This window comes from Mustela nigripes, chromosome 8 (assembly GCF_022355385.1).
Source record: "Mustela nigripes isolate SB6536 chromosome 8, MUSNIG.SB6536, whole genome shotgun sequence".
NCBI classification, from domain to species: domain Eukaryota; kingdom Metazoa; phylum Chordata; class Mammalia; order Carnivora; family Mustelidae; genus Mustela; species Mustela nigripes.
Genome location: NC_081564.1, coordinates 12,757,814 through 12,769,947, shown reverse-complemented (window position 1 = coordinate 12,769,947; position 12,134 = coordinate 12,757,814). Strand labels below are relative to the sequence as shown.

Genomic DNA, 12,134 nt, shown 5'->3' with positions numbered 1-12,134 from the left:
CACTTTGGGAACCAGAAGCACAAGGAAGCCTTAGGAAGGAGCCGGGGTGAAGCTGTATCCACACCAGGCTTCTCAAGTCTGGGGGGCAAAGCTGAGCTGGAGGGTTGTGGAATGTTTCAAACTGGTCTGACCTGGACTAGCTTGATGAGTCCTGTAAACATGCCAGAAAGCTGTAGGCTCTGCCATGATGCCACGAAGGGCTGGGAAAGGAAGATTTGTAAAAATGCGGCTGGTTAATGTCTTTGGAGGAAAATGAAACCCTTTCATGTGTGTACCCACTGGTCCCATTAAACCTGTCACAAAGAATCTCAGGCACATCTTCTATTTCCAGGTCTCTGTAGTGGGCCGGATAGAGTTTCTCCCAAATCCATGTCTACTTAGATGAAAAGGACACACAGGGACACACAGGGTGAGGCTACATGAGCACAGGCAGAGACTGGCGCAAAGTAGCCACAAGCCAAGGAACACTTGGGTTCTCCTGAGCTAGAAGAGGCGAGGAAAGGACCTCCCCTAGAGGGAGGGAAAGAGGCTCTGCGGACACCTTCCTTTCAGGCTTCCGGGCAAATGCGGCCTGGGGACTCCCTCCCCGCTGGGTTCCTCCTCGTACTGCTACTGTTCCTGATCTGTGGGAGGACATGAGTATGGGTCGGTATGTCACGGCAGCTCCAGAAAACCAAGATGACCCTGATGCTAGTATCACCATCACATGGGATAGGATTCCCCACGCGGACCGAAACTGTAAATCATGCATATCCCTGGCGCTGAAGGTATAGAGGGTGCAAGTGAGCTTACAAAGCGCTAATTCTTACACCAGCGATGGGTAAGTAGTAGAAGGCAGCGTGCCAGTGTCGAGAGCTCAGCGTGGAAAGGGAGAGAGATTGCAGAGCCAAGGGGCGGTTTGGTGGGGACCCTGGGGGATGATGGGGTACAGGGAGGTCAAGAAAGCCCTTAAGCGAGGGAGGTGAGTCACCTAGACAAGATGTGAAGTCAGGGGGCCTTGTCTTGGTCGACCTGAGAAGGAGCTGCTCTATGTAGCGAGGAGGAACCCAGCGGGGAGGGGGTCCCCAGGCCACGTTCGCTGCCACTTGCCAGGTCAGGACCTCGAGGGCCCAGCCGCTGAGGTTACAGGGAATCTCCGCTGCCCAGGGACAGCCCTGACATTCCAGTGGGCTCCTGGTCACTTCTCATGTTGTCCTTTAACTTTCCCAGAAAGGCTTTAGCTGTGTGACCTTCAGCTACCCGCCCCCCTCTCTGTCTATTTTCTGACCTACAAGAGGACGGTGAGGGGTTAATAATATTTGGCTCTTAGAATGTCATAGGCGCTACCCGATGTACTGCAGGCCCGGCTCCTGGTACGCGGCAAACACGCGCTCTGTTAGCTCCCAGTACAGTTACTGCCGCTGTGTCTAGGACTGTGTTCCTCCCTCCAGCTTGCGTAGACTGAGCACTTATTGTGTGCCTGGCGGTGCTGGGCCCTATAGCCACGATTTTCATTCTCGGGACAACCGTAGAAGAAAGTGCTCATCAGTATGAACAGTTTACCGAGGAGGAAGCTGAGGCCGGGGGAGGACAGGAACATTTGCCTTGAGTCGCTCAGATGGCAAAACCAGGTTGTAAGCTCAAGGCCCCGACCGCATCCAGCACCCGCTCAGACTTGTCTCGGTTGTACCTGACAGTGCCGGGGCTGATAGTCGGTGTGCTCCAAAAGGTGAGATTTGTACTCCTAACACTTGCATATCTACTTCACTCTCGGTTAGAGAAATAGAGCTTTCCTACTTACAGTCATTTCCTTATAAAATAAACTTGCCGAGTCCTCACTTTGGTGGACATACATGAAAATCAGAATGCGACAGAGATGAGCATGGCCCCTGCGCAAGGCTAACACCCAGACTGCTGAAGCCTTCCAGATTTTCACCTGTTAGGTCACTCTCTGTAGAATAAATAAATAAATAAACACTTATTTTTCGGCACTACTCACAACAGCCAAAACGCAGGAGCCGCTCAAATGCCCGTAGAACGGATGAATGGAGAAACAGAGTATGGTCTACCTGTACCCTAGACGACTGCTCGTCCACAAAAAGCAACGAAGTACTGACACGTGATCCATCCCGGACGGACCTGGATAACAGCATGCTGAGTGAAAGGAGACAGTCACCACAATGCAGAGACTAACCACTATACGATCACGGCCAAGGAGACAGTCACCAAAGGCTACACACTGTATGATTCCACTTACAGGAAACATCCAGAAGAGGCAGACCCGTAGAGACAGAGAGCAGATTAGTGGTTGACAGGGGCTGGGGGAGGTGGGAATGGGGACCACTGCTTCGAGGAAATGGGGTTTTATTTTTGCAGAGGTGGGGTGGGGGGAATGGAAGTGTTTGGGGACCAGGCAGGGGTGGTGGCTTTTACAGCACTGCGAAGGTACTAAATGACCCCGAATTGTTCACCTCGAAATGGTTGCTTTTATGTTGTGTCCTCTCTCCATGAGTAATTACAAAATTAAGTTCAGGGAAGGAAATTCGTTTACTTGAAGAAAAAATTAATTTACTTACAGAAGACTGTGAAGTACCTCATAGCACAGGGGGCGTGCAGATGTGGGGAAAATCGTGCAGGCGGTCCTTGGAAATGATGGCGCTGTATTATGCCATGAGCAGCGCAAGGCACCTCCTCAAGGGCCAAGTCTGGCAGAGTCTGCATCTTGCCCTCCTTTGTTGTTGTTGTTTTTTTTTTCCCCCTGCAGCCAGCTCAGTGCTTAAGAAATACTTGTTGAGTTCAGCTCAGCCCGGCTCAGCCCGGCTTAGTTAATTGAGTTAAGGCGAGCTGAGTAGTGCTGAATGCACCAGCTGGCTGGCCTGGAGGAGATCCAAGCTGAAGATGTTACGAATCACACTAATTCAATAAGCTGCTGCAAGGTAGGCTAAGTAATGAGACCGCGTGCCTTTCCGTACCTGACTTACCCGTGTTCCGCCGGCACCTGATGAGCCATGCCCACCCCGTGATAGGCTAGTTCTCTCCCTGGAATCCCGGGTGCGTGTTTTGCTCAGGACGCCTGCAGAGAGTGCGGGAGCAGTGTAAACACACAGTGCTCCTCAGACTCGGCTGGTAGCGCCTGGGTGCTGGAAGGAAGGGCTGGGCGGAAGGAAGCAGAGAACTTTCTGTCTGTCTGTCTGTCTGTCTGTGTTTGGGTGCGGCGACAATGCACATCTTCCTTGTCCGAAGCCCTCATTACGCGTCCAGTGTAGCCATCTAACTAAGAGCTCTTGCCCTTGACTCTGATTGCCTGAGTTTGAAGCCAGCTGAGGATCTCGAAGAAATTAATTCATCTCTCTGCAGCTCTGTCTCCTCACCTGTGAAATGAGGGTGATCATAGCACCTGCTGTTGCAGTGTTACGGGAGGATGTCATGAAATGACACCTGACAAGCCCTTAGCGCACTGTTCCGGGAACAACATCCGCGCTGTGAAAGGTTAGCTGTGTTGATCGCTGTGGTCAGCGCTGCCTAAAAGTGTGTTTGAAAAACGCAGCCAGGCCGGTGCGTGGAGGCCAGCTCTGCAGACCCAAGAACACGGGGCACAACAGTTAGTTGTTTGTAAACACCCTAACCAGGGGCACATGGCTTGCTCACGTGGGTTCTTCTGGAACAGTGGTGTAACCTCCCAGAATGAGGAGGGAGTTGTAGGAATCTGGCTGTTCTCCCTTCTGGCAGGAACCTACCTACAAAGTGAGTCCCCAGCGCCTGCCTGCACCCAGAGACTAGGAAAAAAGCTGCAAATAGCTTCCCTATTTCTGCTGCGCTCTGGAAAACTGCTCCCTTAGTGTTAAGATCTGCATCCCTGACTAATAAATCAGTCCTGTAGGGCAGGGGTGCATGTGGCCCTCTCCATCTCCTGATCTCTAACCCACCTGCAGAGATGCAGGTGGAAAGGGCAGGAGGTGGTCAGACAGAGGTGTGATTTCTTTTCTTTTTGTAGATTTTATTTATTTATTTGACAGACGGAGATCACAAGCAGGTAGAGAGGCAGGCAGGGGTGGGGGGGCTGGGGAAGCAGGCTCCCCGCTGAGCAGACAGCCCGATGTGGGGCTCAATCCCAGGACCCTGAGATCATGACCTGAGCCGAAGGCAGAGGCTTTAACCGACTGAGCCACCCAGGGGCCCCAGAGGTGTGATTTCTCAGATTCACCATGCACTGCACTGCTGCGTGGTCTTGGTCAAGTTCCTGCCTCTTTCTGAGCTATTATTCCTCATTTATGAATGAATGAGAGGGCAAGGTTTGCAGAAAAATTACTGATTTTAAGCATTAAAAATACGAGGAGCTATATCTTTAAATGAAAGCATTCAAGGGAACTGAATGTACCGACAGACAAAAGGCCAGAGGAGGGGTCCTCTAGGTACCCCCTCTGAGTTCTATCACCCATCCTCTTCATTCCCCTCCACTGTCTTCCTCCCTCCCCCAGCTCCCAAGGTGCACATTCTGAAACCTGGCGACTACAAGGAATTCATGTGGCAGATTGGGCTAGAGCATTAGGGGGTCCCCGAGGTGGTCTCCAGAAGCAAAGAGAAGATAAAGGGCAGATCTGCATGCAGGTGTGCCTGTCCCTTAGTGGCGGTATGACATGGGAGCAGAGGACATCAGGTCTTTTCTGCCCACCTGGCATTCTTTCCTCCTTCTGGTAAGAGCACCCTGGTATTCTTTGGGGACTCACTCCCTTTTAATCCATGTGCCTGGTTTTGCTATGCTTCAGTAGTGAGCACATGGCTGGGGTCTGGGCGATCAGATTATTCTGTCATTGGTTTAGCCATAGTCATTGGTTTAGCAGCCGCAGCTGAACTTGTCAGCCCCCACCAGAGCTAACCCTGGGACTTTTACAGAGGCAACCAGGAGAAAGCTTGGATTTGACTTCAGGAAAACGTAAAACAGGTGGAGAGAACCAATCTAAAAATGAAACCAACACAGGGAAAAACAGAACCAAGAGACGAAGAGAGGCAAATCCCTGAAGCCTAAATTGAGGGCCTAGATTCAGCCATGCCTGAAGTCAACACCACTCTTGCCTCTCAGTTATATAATCCATTACGTCATTTATTTATTTATTTATTTATTTATTTATTTATTTATCTGACAGAGATCACAAGTAGGCAGAGAGGCAGGCAGAGAGAGAGGAGGAAGCAGGCTCCCTGCAGAGCAGAGAGCCCGATGTGGGGCTCGATCACAGGACCCTGGGATCATGGCCTGAGCCGAAGGCAGAGGCCTAACCCACTGAGCCACCCAGGTGCCCCTCCACTATGTTTTTGATCTGGCTTGAGTTCATTTAAGATAGGAGCTTGTCACTTTGCAGCTGAAACCTCCTGACCAATACAGTTATTTATCCCTGTAAGTTTCAGTTTTCTCATCTACTAAGTGTCTCTAAAAAGCTCTAAACCTCACCTTAAGTGGGTCTATAAACACATGCATCACAGCAGCAGGACATGAGCAATGGTGGGCGGTCTTGAATATGTCTTAGTTCCAAACGAACCAAAGCAAGTCCATTTTCTTCTCTCAGTGAGTGTGGGGCTGGAGGGAGTGACAGGCAAAAGACCATTACAAACAGGAATGGAGAAAGCAGGGGAAGGCCACATATTAACCAGAAAACGCCGTGGGGGGAGTGCATGAGGCCCTGATTTTGGATTTTTCAGTGAGAAAGGAGAGGTCAGCAGTGGGCTAAGGTTCCCGCAGTTCTGGAAGGAGGGCTGAGCCTGAGGGAAACCCCCAGTCGTATAACCCCCCAGGCTTTTAAGGCCAGGGAAAAATCTAGGGGAACTGCTGCAAAGCATTTGTCTTCGAGCAGAAGGTTCAGAGGACTGAGCTCCGCAGCGGGGGGTGAGCTCCTGTCAGTCTATCGCAGTTCACGGCCAACTTCGTGCACGTGGCCAGATATCCCCTGGACAGACAGACTGGCCCTTTGTGGCTCAGGAGAGCTGTTCCTGGGGAATGCCGCCTCAGAACACCCTTGTGGTCTGCTCAAGAACCCTTGAAATCGAAAGCCCCGAGCTCGCCTTGTCACAGCTGTGGCATATAAATACCACCAGTGGGGGGATTTCCCACGGAATTTTTTGCAACCACTCAAATGTTTCATTTCCCATTGTTTGCCAGCCCCTCTTGGAGCCTCAGCTGTCAAAGCAGCAGCAGACACGGGCTGCTTTTCCCCCAGGATCCCACAGTGCTTTGCTCTTGCTTCCTCTCCATGCTGGGAAGCTGGCATTGGTCGGAGATTATCGGCTCGGCCAGGGAATAAGGTCTGTTAGTCAACTAGTGAAGCAAGTCAGCGGAGGGAATACCGGCTCTCTACAACCCACCCTGCTGGGGAGGCAGAGCTCTGGGCCATCCCTCTGGTATTTGTCACAATCAGGGCGACTAATAATCACACTTATAGGAAAAAAAATCCCTTCCACAAATCCAAAGGACTTGACCAAAATATATGACCCAGATGTTAATTTTTTTCGCTTTTTAAATATGAGCCCAAAACATTTCCCCCCTGACTCAGCGTGCTGTAATGGAATTCTGAGTTGTATCCCATACATCAGTGCGAAGAAAAGCTCATCTTTATTGATTGACTACAAAGCGTCTGTTTTAGGCGGGCACCTTGCTAGGCATTCTGGGGGCTCGAATATGAATGAGGTATAGCCGCCTGCCGGTGAGGAGTCCATCGCTGAGGGAGGCGTGGAGATTTCAAGGCAACATGGGATGGAGGACGATGGGGAGTTGGTTCAGAGGATGTTGGTCTGGGGGTGAATGAGAGCAGCCAGAAGGATACGCACGTGCTCTGTCACCAGTTGGCACTGTCTGAATACAGTAGGCATCACCCTGGGCACCCAGACAAGGCTGGGCATGTGTGGAACAGCCTGATTCCGTGAGATCAGGAATGGTGAGGATACCTGTAAACAACCCTTCACCAGGGCCCGCCCCCTTCACAACAGAGGTTGCCCCCTTGATGAATTAATTTAAATAGCCATTTGTTCGTTCATTCATTCATTCATTCTTTCTTTCATTCATCTGTTAAAGCCACAGATATGAATGGATTTCTTCAGAATGTGCCAAATACGGACGAGGCTGAGGATAGCCATTAAGTGAATACATAAAATAATAAAGAAACATATGATACAGGAACCATCGAATATACCTGTGAGAATCTGCCTGTCCCCCATTACTGATCTCTTACTTTATGCCAAGTGTTGCATGAGCTACAAATGTGGGCCAATACCTTGTGTAGCAAAACCCAGAAGGCCACCCAGACCGCCCGACAGAAAGAGGTGACAGTGGTATGCTCTCGCTTGCATGGCACCGTCGACACCCATGGACACTCGGGATCCTGCCAGCAAGACGGGGGCAGGCAGTCGAGGGGCTACTCTCTTCACTTTGCATGGCAGGAGTGCAAGGCTCGGGGATGTGAAGGGAGCCGGGATTGCTGTGCCTACTTTCACAATGATGGCAATAGACATAGAGTGAAATGGCCACTTCATTTTCCCCGTTTTATTTTGTTTCCTTGCAGAGGAAACAAAAGTGCAAAATTCCACCTGGAAGGGAAACTTAAGATCTTGAGATAGCCAAGTCTCAGAAAGGAGAGATTGGGAGATTTTAACACAGGACACGAGTTCCAAGGTGTCTCTTCTAATGGGACCTGTCCTCCCCGCATCCCAGGGAGCAGGTCTTAAGGTGGCTAGAGGGTGATCTGAAGTCACCAGGACTAACATTTACCCACACGGTGATATCTCAGACACCACAGTATTAAGTAATACAGCGTTGGGTATTAAGGCTCCCCTTTTCCAGATGAGGAGGTTGAATCCCAGACCACACTCAAGCAGCAGTAGCAGAAGCAGAATTACAACTCTGGTCCATGTGAGCTGAGCCCCAGAACCTGTGGAGCCTCTGATACCCAGAGCTCCCTCCTCCAGGGGGCCTAGGAGCCCCTGCAGCAGGATGCTGGTGCAGCCGGCCTGGAGAAGCAGGGGCCGAGGGCAGTGGCTGAGGCTGCAGAGTCACGGGGCAGTACGTCCCAGCCCGCCCACTTTTTAACATGGTGGCATCCCTGACAGACACCCTTGTCCTTTTCCTGTGCTGGCCATCCTAACACAATAAATAAAGCCTTAGAGTAACGTGACCTGAGCCAGGCAGTAAATGATGGCACTGTCAGTTGTACGCGACTGTTGAAACAAACACAGACTGTAATCATCGCGCTGTACGGGGAGAAAGACATTTGGCAAATGAGATTCCATTTTCACATTGGTTTGTGCTGAGCATATAAATTTCCTGCGGGCCGGCCAGCGTTGGGGATGTGTAATTGATTGCCTGCATTATAATAAACAAGCCGTGACAGGTGATCATTCATCATATTCCGCTGAACGTTCCAGCACACCAGCGAACGGAGGAAGAGAGGGAACGCGCGAGCGAGGGGAGAGGAGAGGAGGAGTCTGGGGGAGGGGTGGGGGTCGGAAAGACGGAGCATTCCCGACAGACTGAAAGCCAGGGAAGGGGCGGGGGAGAGCATCCGCAGAGCGGGCTCGGGGAAAGTGAAAGCAATTACTATAATTCTTTTGATTATCTAATTTGTTCTTTCTGGTCTTCGTTGTAGGACCCTCCCCCCACCCCACTCCAACATAGGAGGTCCCCCTTGGGGACTCGGGAAGACACAGAGAATGCTCCTCCCAAGATTGAGGGGAGGAAGGGGGAAGGAGAAGTGGGGGAGGGGCCGCGGTCTAGTTGTAACCGGAGTAGATACATTCGGGAAAACCTCGGGAGGAGGGGTGTGTGTGTGTGTGTGTGAGAGAGAGAGAGAGAGAGAGAGAGAGAGTGTGTGTGTGTGTGTGCGCGCGCGCGCGCGCACACGAGCTTGCGCGCGCGCGTGTTCCGGACTCCGCTTCGCTGCTGCACTGTGATGCCTCCAATCAGAGGGCTAGGAACCAGCCTCCTTAAATAAAAAAATTTTAAAGGGTGTTTGAAAAACACACACGCACACACGCACAAGCAAAAAGTTCCTTTTATTAGAGAAGGACAGAATCCAAGTTGGCATGGGATCTGTTTCCAGAAGCCTGTCATATGGTGCTCTCTCTCCTCCCCCTCGTGCTCTGCCTCAGCTCTCTCTGTGCCCTTGGCCCTGGGTTGGGGGTCGAACAGGAGCCGCTGGGAAGCAACCTCCTCTCCAGGCACGTCAACGTAGACAGACACGAGGCGGAAGCACATTGGCATATGAAGGACAGAAAGACAAATGAAGAACTCTGGGGCCGGGCGTGCATTAAATAAGTACTTAACATTATTGGAAAGGCCCAGGCCCTCAACTAGGGGTTTAGTGAAGAGCGGCGACGGGGTGTTGGGGGGCAGGTTGGTCTCCCCAGTTCTCATCCTGCCAATCTCCAGCCTTCCCATCTCCGCCCATCAAATGCCCTGTCACTTCCACCGGGGTACCAAAACCCTCCCCGCAGGTGGGAGCCTCAACCCCTGGTAGCTGGGAGTTGAGGGGGCGTGGCCCGCGCTAACATCGGGGGGGGGGGGGGGGGGGGGGGGGGGGGCCCGGGCTGGGGGGGGGGGGGGGGGGCGGGGTCCGGGTGGAGCTGAGCCGGGGGCGGGGCCGCTCTGAAGGGGGCGGGGCAAGCGCAGAAGAAGGACTGACGTTTTGGGGGACTTTGCTTCCTAGAGCCCTCTGGCTTTTTATCATAGCCTTAATAACTTGTAAAATATTACTTTTAAGATTATTATAAAATCATCGCTTTTGGAGAATCTCTTCAAGGGACCTGCCTCCAAAAACTGACCTCAGCCCCAGCAATGGGCTGCTTCCTTCAGTGACTGGTGTTCTTTGAAAGATGTAGCAGCCCATTTGGGTCTCTCAAGAATTCCAGGAGATAACTAAGGCAGGTGCTGTTGTCCCAATATGCTTATCCCTTTCCATCTCCGGTTAGCAACCTCTAAAGTAGGTAGGTCTTGGGGTCCTGAATTTACAAGGAAAAAGACAGAGGCACAAAGAAATGAAGTTACGTACTCCAGGTCCAGCAGCAAAAATCTGAATGAAAAACCGAATCCAAGGACCCTCTTCCAGCATGCTTTCCAGCGTTCCTATGAGGATGCATATTTTCTTCTTCCAAGCCCCATAAATAAGTGCACAAATGTATGTGAGCGGGCAGAGTTCAGTCTGTTTGGAATGAGTGTGTGTCCAAGCCCTCACCAACCCTCTTGCTTCTTTATTTGCTATATATCCCTCAGATCTGCCCACTTTTCTCCACCAGCATTGTGCTCTTTTGTCCGAGCCATCTCTCTCCTGGACCACTGCCCCGAGGACCTCACTGGCCTCTTTTCTCACACTGTTGCCCATGCCCGTCCGTTCCCCAGCCGCAGCCAGGCTCGTCTGTGGGTTGTGGTCAGTGTGAAAACATTATCCAGCCACTTCACCAGCGGGCTGGCCCCCCTCCCTAGCTCCACATTATTATTATTACTGTCATTATTATTATTATTAAATACATGTAATGAAAAATTTACCTTTTAACCATTTTGAAGTGTGTGACTCAGTGACATTAAATAGATTCACGCTGTTGTACAACCCTCACAACGATCTGTTCCAGAACTTTTCCACCATTGCCCGAGTTGAAACCCCTTACTCGTTAGGGCTCACATCCCCTTCGGACAACTCCTACCCCACACCTCCTCCCCACCCCAAGCAGCCACCCCAGTCTGCTCTCTGTCTCTATGGATTTACTTATTCTGAACATCTCATGTAAATAGGACCCGACAATGTATAGTCTTTTATGACTTTGTCCTTCCCTTAGCATCATGTTCTCAGTGTTCCTTCATGCTGTAGCCAGTGGCAGAACTTACTTCTTTTTTGTGGTCAAATAATCTTCCATGGTGTATGGATATAACACCCTTCGTGTATCCATTGATGAACATTAGGCTGGTTTCCAGCTTTGGGCTGTTATGAATACTGCCTCTCTGAAACTTGTGTACGAGTTTTCCTTTGAACATCTGCTTTCAGTTTCAGGGGGTATATATTCAGGAACGGAATTGCTGGGGCCTGTGGTTATTCTGTATTTAACCTGTTGGATCAGTGCCAGACTGTTTTCCACTTTCCGCGTAACTGCGCCGTCTTACATGCCCACGAGCAGAGTGCAAGCGTTCCAGGTTTTCCCATTCCTTGCCAACACTTGCTATTTTCCTGTTGGGTCCCCCCCACCCCCTTTCTGGCCATCCCAGTGGGTGTGCCTAGCTCCATCTTTCAGGTCTTTCCCTCTTACTGTTATCCTTTTGCCTGTCATATCCTCAGAAGTGCTGTTCTCTTGCACTTAAGAGGGACCTTGGTATATGCGGTGACTTCCCCCTTTCCTTCTCTCCAAGGCTAGAACAGACTCCCCCCCCTGGCCCCCCCGCGCCGCCTGGGATGTGTCTCACTCCCTTAGCTTTGCTCATTGTCCCCTATTTGGTAATTTTACATTTCCTTCTATGTGTACCAATTAATGTCCATCTTCTCAACTTGACCACAGCTTCCCCGCCTCCCAGGCAGGGACAGCTGTGCTTTTGCCATCCATTGCAACCCCAGCACTTAGCACCGTCCCCGGGAGATCCTAGGTTGCTCAATAAATATTTGGTGAATGGAAGGATGAACAAGGAATGAGATCCAAGTTTGGGTCCTATGTCCTTGTGAATTTCTCTTTTCTTTTTTTTTCACAGTCCAGTGGAGTTAACAGGCCTCAGTAAGTCAGGAACTGGAAAACCTGCTTTGTCCATAAGGCATCTGGACACTGATGGGGTTCTGGCTGCAAAAATAGTACTCAACTAACATTTCCCTTCAGAGCCATCGTGATTCTGGCAGGGGATTCTGAGTCTTGCTTGGGAACAATGTTGGTCCAGCCCTGTAGTGCTGCCGAAGGTTTAGGAACTTGAAATATATTTGTTTGGTGTAAACATGACCTCAGCACGACAGGGTGATCCCTGCCTTTGCCAAGACATTAATTTTTATGTAATGACAACGACCACAACAAACTGCATTCCCCTCCCCCACCACCATATTCTGAGTTGTTCTTAAGGTCAGATCTGTGGGATCGTGCGAGACAGAAAAACCTAATAAACCAGAATGTAGTGGTGAGTTCTCTGGGTTTACAGCTCCCCTCCTCTGCAA

At 50.9% G+C, this 12,134-nt stretch overlaps 1 non-coding gene across 1 annotated transcript; it reads left to right on the top strand.

The window, feature by feature from the left end:
- Positions 1-1,810: 1,810 nt before the first annotated feature.
- Positions 1,811-1,913, top strand: LOC132024033 (U6 spliceosomal RNA). The gene has a single exon (XR_009406150.1). It is a non-coding gene; the product is annotated as a U6 spliceosomal RNA (small nuclear RNA).
- The last annotated feature ends 10,221 nt before the right edge of the window (positions 1,914-12,134 follow it).